The sequence below is a fragment of the Bison bison genome, unplaced genomic scaffold, assembly GCF_000754665.1.
Source record: "Bison bison bison isolate TAMUID 2011002044 unplaced genomic scaffold, Bison_UMD1.0 scf7180017862979, whole genome shotgun sequence".
Classification (NCBI taxonomy): Eukaryota; Metazoa; Chordata; class Mammalia; order Artiodactyla; family Bovidae; genus Bison; species Bison bison.
In genome coordinates this window covers 1,095,819-1,106,440 of record NW_011493551.1, presented here as the reverse complement: position 1 = coordinate 1,106,440, position 10,622 = coordinate 1,095,819, and positions in this window count along the sequence as shown.

Sequence of the window (10,622 nt, the reverse complement as noted above, 5' to 3'; positions counted from 1 at the left end):
TGTACTCACTTGTCTGCCTCTCCAACCTTGGGGGCAGTAGTTTGCACAGTATCCTTCCTCTCTTTCAGAACAAAGAATTGTTGATTTCTTTCAGTCTGTTCAGTTTTTCACTGTTGTTAGGATGGAGTGACAACTGGCAAACTCCTTACATATGAAACCAGCAATGTCAATGATTATTTATTAGTCTTCATTGAATTTGTTACAATATTGTTTCTGTTCAGTGTTTTGGTGTTTTGGCCTTGGGGCATGTGGGATCTTAGCTCCCCAACCAGGGAACGAACCCACACCCCCTACATTGGAAGGTGCCAGCATGCTTAGCCGTATCCAACTCTTTGTGGTCTTATAAATGTAGCCCGCCAGGCTCCTCTGTCCATGCAATTCTCCAGGCAAGAGTATTGAAGTGGGTTCCACATCTCCCGCAGCGGGAGGCACATTCTTTACCACTTGAGCCACCTGGGAAGCCCTGCATTGGAAACTGAGGTCATAACCACTGGATCACCAGAGAAGCCCCAATGTCAATAAGTTTTAACATCAATTCAGTTCCTGAATTGGAATAGTAGTTGCATCTCACATAATTTTTACTTTATTTGCACATATCTTTTAATAACTGTCAGGCTTAATTCAGAAAGCATTTATTATATACAAATAATAGTGTCTTTTTGTGCTTGCTCTAGAGAAAGACCAAAAAAATAGAATACAGTCCTTTCACAGGAATGTTCATAATCTCATCAAGATAATAGGATACACACTTAGGAAAATAATATATTAGAAAGTTGGCATATGGCTAAAAGTAAAGACTGTGGTCCAAGAACCAAGAGCTTGAGGAGGTCAGAGTAGCAGCCCAGGTGGATCAGAAGACAGGACAAGCTTCCAGGAAGAATGTACCTTGAAGGTGAGTGGGACTTGGACAGGCCACAGGAAGTTAGAAAATGGTCAAAATTGGGGCCATAAAACGGAGATGGAAAGACTGTGCCCGGGAACTTCTGAGTAGCATTCTCTTTTTGATGGAGACGGCATTAATGAGGAGGCCTGGGGCACCAGGCAGTTCCAGCATTCCTGATGGCTCTGTAGAGGGGCTTGAGGTTGCCAAACATTTGGAGTCCTGCCGTTTTTTAAACTCTTACATGAAAATGTCAAATGTATAGAAAAGCTGAAAGAATAGTACTATAAATTTCTGTATACCTGCCACTAGCTTGTCATTGCTAAAATTTTTTTTTCTGAATAATTTGAAAGTAAGCTGCAGACATTAAACCTCCCCAAAGTGTCCTTATAAGCCTTATAAGGATCTTTCTATACTACCTCAATACCATAACCATTCTTAAGAATGTTAACAATTCTAGTATCATCTAGTTGCCAGACGGTATTAAAATGTTCCCGATGGTCCCCAAATATCTTCTAGAGTTCACTTCTTTCCACCAGCATCCTATTTGGGTTCATGCATTGCACTTGGCTGTTATGACTCTTGAGTGAACATCTCCACTATGTCTCTTTTTATCTTTTTTTTTTGAACCCAGGTGGTTATCTTGTAGAATTCCCCACATCTGGATTTTTAAAAATTGTATTCTTTCCTCTTCGTGCTGCCCAATTTGTTTCTCTACCACCTTTACTGCCTGTAAACTGGGCAAAACTTCATATTTTGGTTTATCTGGGAATGTCCTGCCTGTCTGTACACGTAGTCCTGGTGTAATTGTTAAATGAGTCATCTTTCACTCTCAAAAGTACCTTAGTTTGGATGATTAATTTTATGTTCACTTTCTGGAAACGGGAAGTTAGGTCTAAAAATTGATTCGATTGGAATCAAATATTTGTGGCAGCAGTGCTTCTTAGTGAAATGCATTTAGTTTTGCATCACGTTAGGAAGAAGTGTGGATCATAGTGAGTTTGATCACTCAAAGCAATGACAGCTAGATTTCATCTCTGCAAACATTGGTTTTTCCCTTCACAATTAGTTAGCAGCCCTTGAGAGGAGCCTTTACACCTTGAGAATATCCTTTTACTTAACATTTCACCTACCAGTTTTAGCATTAACCAATGATCCTCACCTTAATCAATTATTTATTTGCAGTTGCAAAATGATGACTTTTCTTATTCTGTAATTCTTTCTACATTTACTAGCTAGCATTCTTAGAAAATCAAGGAAGATTTTCAATTCCTCTTTTAAAAGATACTTCATTCCTTTTTAATTTATTAAAATTAAGTAAGTAAGGAGTTGATGGACTAGTTATTTTTAATTGTGGCAAATGGCTTTGGGTTTTGGTTTTATTATTGTAGGCCAGTGAATTTTAATTTGTTCAACATTTTAAAATAAATTACAGTTGGAAGGAATGATGCTAAAGCTGAAACTCCAGTACTTTGGCCACCTCATGAGAAGAGTTGACTCATTGGAAAAGACTCTGATGCTGGGAGGGATTGGGGGCAGGAGGAGAAGGGGACGACAGAGGATGAGATGGCTGGATGGCATCACTGACTCGATGGACATGAGTCTGAGTGAACTCCGGGAGATGGTGATGGACAGGGAGGCCTGGCGTGCTGTGATTCATGGGGTCGCAAAGAGTCGGACACGACTGAGCGACTGAACTGAACTGAATAGTCATTATTCATTTCTGTTGCTCAAATCGCCTTCTTCAAAGATCTGCTCCCGTGTCTTTGATGCCCTCCCCACCCATTCACTATCCTGAGTGTGTCTGTGTTTTTTGGCACAAAATGTTCCATGTTCATCTTCTATTGTCTGCCTTCCAGACCTGAAATCAACCCTTCCTTCTAGCCTCTAGCTCCTGCCAGTGGGGATTCTGCCTGTTTCTTGATAAAATTATAATTGAGCAACTTTTCATGTGTTTAAAATCCGGAATGTCATTGCTTTCAGGTCCTTTCAATATTTTATACTAGGAAATCATCAGTTCAGATTGATACTTCTAATTAAATTTAACATTACCAAGTTTTTCTTTGATTTTATGTTTGTATTTCTCCCCTCATACTAAGAACATTTGTTTCTACTAATATTAATGTATTTATTAGCTTTATCTACATTATATAAAAACACTTCAAAAATTATAATACACACTTTATTACTGAAAATATGAAGTACAGTTTGAGATTTCTTTTTAACATTTTCATTTTTAGAATATATTTCACTGAGGATACACAGAGGATTACATTCAAAAGTCAAAATAATTCTCTTTTCCAGGGTATGTTACTATTTACTTTCATTTGTTTCTATTTATTTTTATTCTAAAGTTTGCCTTTTTAAATTTTTTGTGCTAATTTTGTTTCTAATGTATGTCAAACCATTATCTAGCTTAAAAGTCAAAACTGAAAAGATAGATCCAGAGAATCAAGCTGTATCACTTCTGCTCTATTTCCAGTTCCCTTCTGCCTCCTATAGGTGATTATTTGTATTAGTTTATGATTTATCCTTCTAATGTTTGTGGCTCAGACAGTAAAGCTTCTGCCTGCAATGCAGGAGACCTAGGTTTGATCCCTGGGTCAGGAAGATCCCCTGGAAAAGGAAATGGCAACCTACTCCAGCACTCTTGCCTGCAAAATTCCATGGACGTAGGAGCCTGGTGGGCTACAGTCCATGGGGTTGTAAAGAGTAGGACACAACTGAGCAACTTCACTTTCTTTCTTCTTTCTTTCAAAGATAAGTGTGTGTGTTTCCTGTATCTTCTTTTTTTTAAAAAAGAAGGAGCTTATACTGTCCTGACCTTATCTATTCCACTTATCATAGTCCAGCGGTCACACCATTTTTATGGCTTCACAGAACTCTGCTGTAAGGATGAACTAAAATTGATTTAACCAGTCCCCCACTCTAAAGCATTTAGGCTTTTCTGATTTTGGTTGCTGCAAATAAAACTAAAATAAATAATTCTGTGTAGATGTTGCACACATGTGTATGTGAACGTGTACCTTCAGGAGAGGGTCCTCAAATTGAGATTGCTGGGTTACAAGGTCAATGCATCTATTTTAAAGTTAGATATCCCCAGTACCCCTCCATGAAGATTGTAACATGTTATTAGCAAAGAGCACCTGTTTCCTAAGAATCTCCTATCATCAGACTTTCAGACTTTTAAAATCTGATATGTAAACATCTATATGGTCTGGTTATAAACTTCCTCTTAATAGGAGATGGATTAAGCATCTTTTCATCTATCTAAAGGCTTTTCAAGGTCTTGGGTTTTGCCCACTTTTTTTCCATCTCAATTTTTAGTAAGTCTTTATCTACTAGGGAGATTAATCTTTTATCTGTGACCCATGAGGCAATTCTTTATTCCCAATTTGTCCTTTGTCTTTTGATATTGTTGATAATACTTTCTTCCCACATGAAAATGTTCTTTATGCTTTTCTAGTTAAATTTATTAATCCTTCTCTGATTGCTTCTGGATTTTAAGTCATAGATATGGTTATAAAAAAAAATTTAACAGTGTCTTCTTTTGGTACAGGTATGGCTTTATTTTTATAGTTAGATTTCTGATCCATTGGGAGTTTTTCAAATGGTTTGAGGTATAAATCTAAGTTTTATCTTTTTCCTAAGTAGCTTTGCAATTGCCCTGCTTATTAAAAAGTCTAGCTTTCTCTTATTAGGTATGCCACATTCATAACAATTAATCTCCTTACATTTTTCTTATTTGTGTCTACACTTTCTCTTTAGTTCCAGTGGTCATGCAGAAATACCATGCCATTTTTATTAGAGAGGCTTCATAGCATGCTTTAGGCTTCCCAGGTAGCTCTAGTGGTAAAGAATCTGCCTGCTAATGCAGGAAATGCAAGAGACTTGGGTTTGATCCCTGGGTAGGAAAGATCCCATGGTGGAGGGCATGGCAACCCACTCCAGTATTCTTGCCTGGAGAATCCCATGGACAGAGGAGCCTGGTGGGCTACAGTCCATGGGGTCACAAAAGAGTTGGACATGACTGAAAATACCCTGAAGCTGGGAAAAATTGAAGGCAGGAGGAGAAGGGGACGACAGAGAATGAGATGGTTGGAGGGCATCACCAACTCGATGGACATGAGTTTGAGTAAGCTTTGGGAGTTGACGATGGATAGGGAAGCCTGGACTGCTGCAGTCCATGGGGTCTCAGTCGACATAACTGAGTGACTGAACTGACTGACTGACTGAAGCAACTTAGCATACACGCACGCATGCATAGCGTGTTTTCAATCTGAAAAGTCTGTCTCCTTCCACTCCCTTGATCTTCTTTGTCAGAGATGTCTTGGCAATTTTTGCTTGTTTTTATAGACAGAAGAACTGTAGAGTCTATTTGCCTCTGGCATGGTCGGAGAAGAGGATCTTGCTATTTTTCTCGGCATCACATTAAACTTATACATTAAATTGGACCTAATGGCATTCATGACGTTGAGTCATTCTATGCGAGAACATAAACTGTCTCCCCATTTGCTCAAGTCTGCTTTTATTGGGGGCCCTCTGAATCTAGATAGTCTGTTTGGGTAGGAAGATTAGGAGACTAGTCAAGCTTCAGATAAAAGGTAATAGAAAATTCTAATCAATAGTTCCCACATCTGTTATCAAGGACTTCTCCTGGCGTCCAGGACCTCAACCCCTGCAGGCTCTGAGCCTTATCTTGGCTTTCTACTTCTCTGATGCACCCATTCCTTGGACAAATCCTCTCCACCCTTGCCTGCTCTCTGGCTTCTTCATGGCTCTGACTAACAGGGAAGACCTGACCTCTTGACTGTCTAGGACCCCACGTATCTGCCTCCCACCTTGCCTTTGGATGGCAGTTTCTGGCTGGTGGCTGGTCCATGTGACTGATGAGGAGAATGGATGTTTGAGAACCAGTCTGCCCAAAAGGATGGTCATGTGCAGGGAATTAGTCAGGAATAAGATGGATCCCCAAGGTGAGACTCAGTGACAAGGCATGAATGACATTCATACTTGGTTCTAAAACAAAGGAAAACTCTCTGAAATCCTTTTTTAAGAGTCAGCAGTTGGAAACATAGCCTGGAATGAGAGTGAGTGTGCATCTTGCCACAGAGAAGAAGTAGGAGGCTGAGCAGTGATCCAGGTGAGGATGTAGGTCGGAGTGAGAGCAGGGTGAAGGTGGAAAGATTACAAAGGAGAGTCCTGTTGTCAGACTGGCTCTGTGGGCTGAAGGCAAGGGAGCACGTGAAGGTGAGACACGGGCAAGGAGTTGTCTGTCCTAACAACAGGCTATTGTAATGCTCTAACTGACCGAGGACTAGGACTGATTACTGGACTGTTTTCTTCTAAGTTGTTCCCCTCATAAAACAGATACTGCACTCCAGGCAATTTGATATACAGAATATTGAGTTTAAGACATCCCTGGTGGTCCAGGGGTAAAAAATCTGCCTGCCAGTGCAGGGGACATGGGTTCTATCCCTGGTCTGGGAGGATTCCACATGCCGGGAGGCAACTAAGCTTGTGTGCCACAACTATTGAAGCCCGAGCTCTACAGCTCGTGCTCTGCAAGAAGAGAAGCCACTGCAATGAGAAGCCCGTGCAAGAAACTAGAGTCTAGCCACAACTAGAGAAAGCCCATACACAGCAACGAAGACCCAGCACAGGCAAAACTAAAACAAATAAATAAATATTTGAAAAGAATATTTAGTTTATTGGACAGATAAAATAAGGAACTGATTTGTCTCTCAAAAGAGAAGCCCCGAGCTTCAAAGAGCCTTTGCCCATTTGTTCAAGTCACAGATGTGCTCTCTCCTTCCCTCTTCCTCCCTTCCTGCCCCTTCCCCACAAAGGAGAGCAGATAGACCATGAGCAGCATCTGCCTCACTTCCTATTTTCTCTTGGCCTTTACCTGGCCTCTTCTGTTATTTTTTGCCGGTGGTTTACCCAGGCTCCCTAACTTCCTCCCAGATCTTCCTCCATCTGGGCCCTTAACTGGCGCTGGCCAACTAACGAGGCATGGGCCTGACCAACGGCAAACTCCTGCCACTTCAGGCTGCAGGTGTCAGAAAGCCACCAGGGCCACTGTTCCTATATGACAGCCTCCCCAACCCCACCCCAAGAAAGGGGGCCAGCACAGGGGAAAGAAAGTGAATGGTTTGGGGCTTAAAAGGCCCTGGCTCATGGATCATGAAGACTGAGTGGCCTTAGGTAAGTGCTGTCACCTATCTGAGGCTCAGACTTCACATCATGAATCACAGTAGTACCCCTTTCATAGAGTTGTTGTGGGGCTAATCTTCATGGGAATAGTTATGATTAGAACCAAAGAGCCACACTGCATATATCAATGCCACACCTTGCCTACTTCCTTTGGCAATTTGCCTAAACCAGCCCTGGCAGGGGAAAAGCCATCAGCAGGTGGGTGGCAGACCAGAAGAAGTGAACCGTGACTGACCTTCCAGTTTCAGTGAAGACTTGGACTACTTCCAAGGCTCTGTCAACTGCCACAACCAACTAGCCTCACTTTGGGAAGCAACCTAGCATAGTGCATCAAAGGCAGCTCTTCTGGAAGCTATGAAAGTATTTCCACTGATGGAAACCAATTTCTGTACACATTGGCCCATGTCCAAATGCCAAGTCAGAAGGAGTCTGAATCCTCCTTGAATACCCTTTCTCATCCACTAAAAATGGAAGTTGAGGTTGAGGAGATTACATGATTCCCCTGAGGTCATGGTTAAGGTGATACCTCGATGTCAGGGCAGGGCCTTCTGCTGAATCACAGATCTCTCTTGTGATGGCAAAACTCTGTGATTGTCAGATTAGACTATGGAAACAAGCCCAGGTTTGAATCCCAGCACTGAAGAATGGTGGTACTTTGGGTCAGTTACTTAACCTCTCTATGAATCAGTTTCTTCACATGTAAAATGAATGGTGTCATAGTACAGGGACATAAAAAACATCCGAGAAGCATGCTGTGAGTTGTCATCAATGGATACATGGAAAATTTGTTGTTCAGTCTCTCAGTTGTGTCCTACTCTTTGTGACCCCATGGACTGCAGCACGCCAGGCTTCCTTGTCCTTCACCATCTCCGGGAGCTTGCTCAAACTCATGTCCATTGAGTCAATGATGCCACCCAACCATCTTATCCTCTATCACCCCCTTCTCCTTCTTCCTTCAACCTTTCTCAGCATCAGGGTCTTTTCCAATGAGTTGGCTCTTCTCAATAGGTGGCCAAAATATTGGAACTTCAGCTTCAGCATCAGTCCTTCCAATGAATATTCATGGTTCTTTCTTTTAGGATTGACTGATTTGATCTCTATGCCATCCAAGGGACTCTCAAGAGACTTCTCCAGCACCACAATTTGAAAGCATTAATTATTTGATGCTCAGCCTTTTTTATTGCCCAGCTCTCATATCCATACATAACTACTGGAAAAACCATAACTTTGACTATATGGACCTTTGTAGGCATGGAAAGGAGCCCAAGAGAAACCAGTGCTGGTCGATCTCATCCCCAAACTCCAGTATTAATATCTTCTTGTTCTCAAACCTCACCATCTCACAGGGCTAACTGAGACTTGGGGAGGGGGGTGTTTGTCTTGGCTTTGCCCCATAGCTCTAGAGCAGATGTTAATTTACATATTTTTGTTAAATATTTAATACCTACAACAAGTACCTATAGACCCACCATGCAACTTAAGAAATAGAACACTACCATTGCCTTTGAAATCCTGTGTATCCCTTCACTCCGATTCTACTCCTGGTAACCATTCACCTGAATTTTACATTTATCATTCCTTCCCTTGGTTTGACCATTTATGTCCTAAGTAATAAATTAGTTTTACATGTCTTTAACCTTGCTCCTTGGAAGATAAGCTATGAGCAACCTAGACAGCATATTTAAAAGCTGAGACATTACTCTGCCAACAAAGGTCCGTCTAGTCAAAGTTATGGTTTTTCCAGTAGTCATGTATGGATGTGAGAGTTGGACTATAAAGAAAGCTGAGCACTGAAGAATGCTTGCTTTTGAACTGCAGTGGGATGGCATCTCTGACTCAATGAACATGAGTTTGAGCAAGCTCTGGGAATTGGTGATGGACAGGGAAGCCTGGTGTGCTGCAGTCCCAGGGGTCGCAAAGAGTCAGACACAATTGAGTGACTTAACTGAACTGAATTGAACCTTAATATACTCAGTGGGTAAAGAACCGCCTGCAATGTAGAAGACATAGGTGACGTAGTTTCAATCCCTGGGTTGGGAAGATCCTCTGGAGTAGGAAATGACAACCCACTCAAGTATTCTTGCCTGGAAAATTCCATGTTTGGAGGAGCCTGGGGGGCTACAGCCCATGGAGTTGCAAAGAGTCAGATATGACCAAGCTCAAACACAAACAGACCTTAACATAACTGGAATCATGGTGTATGATCTTCTTTAACTTGCCTTTATTGCTCAGGTTATTTTTGTTATTTGTCCATGCTGATCAATTTTAGTTCACTCATTTTCACCACTGAATTGCATGAATATGCCACAATTAATTTATTCATTTTCTTGTTGATGGGCAATTGAGTTGTTCCTAGTGTTGCTTCATTTTCCATTAGAAAGGGTGTTTCAGTGACAATTCTTGCATATGACCTTGGCGTACATGGTATACTTTGAGTGTTCTGACACAGTGCTATGTCATGACCTCCTGCTGGTCATTGGTATGTATCCCATCAAATGTATTAGCTGATACTAAGCTATTTCCAAAGTGATCGTACCTAGTTATATTTTTATCCACAATGTATAGGAGTTCCAAATTTTCTTTAAGGTTGGTACTATCCATTTTCATCTATTAATAGTAATTAATTAATTTTCATGTTCACTGTGCTGTGTAGATCGAGACTGAATGTTTATCATGCTTTGTCGATCTCCACGTGCTATGGAAAGAAACCATGTCATGTGGTCTCATTCTGTTCACAAGTTACCAGCTAAGATCTGGTGTCTTCCATTTCCATGCTTGCATTGACATTCATGGGAAGCAGTTCTGCCAGTTTGGAACATCATGGTTCACGCTACATACCACATGGGATAAAATGTCCAGTCTGGAAAAGCAGACTCTCATTTTTATCATGTCAGACTAGACACAGTAAAAAGAAGAAAGACAAGTGGCTGTAAAAAGAAAAAGCAGAAGTGTAACTCTTGCCCTTGGTCTTCTTCTCTGGGGAAATAAGTTGCCAGCCCAGGTGCTGAACAGAGTTGTTGGTTGAGAGCAAAGCAGCCCATGGAGTGCACTTTACAGTAACAGAGAAGGAACAAGACGATTACCATCCCATTCAGTGGAGCTCATTTTCCCTGATCCTGATGACATTCTACGTGCCTTCACCCTCCTGGTCTACTGGTTCCTTTCAGTTAAGAACTGTGAGGAGAGGAGGGACGAAGATCCAGAACTCCTCTGAGATACACTGCAAGAAAACTGAGCTGCATTTGGGGGGAAATAAACAATTGGATGAGTCAAGCATTTATATTTTTCTCATGAAAGATGATGTGCTTTCTTACTAGCCTGGCGAATTCCATAGTTTGGCTGGGCAGAAGGGCCCCACCCTTCAATAGCCCTGAGGACTCTGCTCCTGACCATCGGGTTGAGCTAGAAATCCAGAGGCAGTACATGAATGCGAACAATCAAGATTTACCTGGAGAAATACAGAACCTCTGTGTGGACAAAGAAGCAGCACAGGAGGAAAGGGATCCATCTACCACGTCCATTTCCC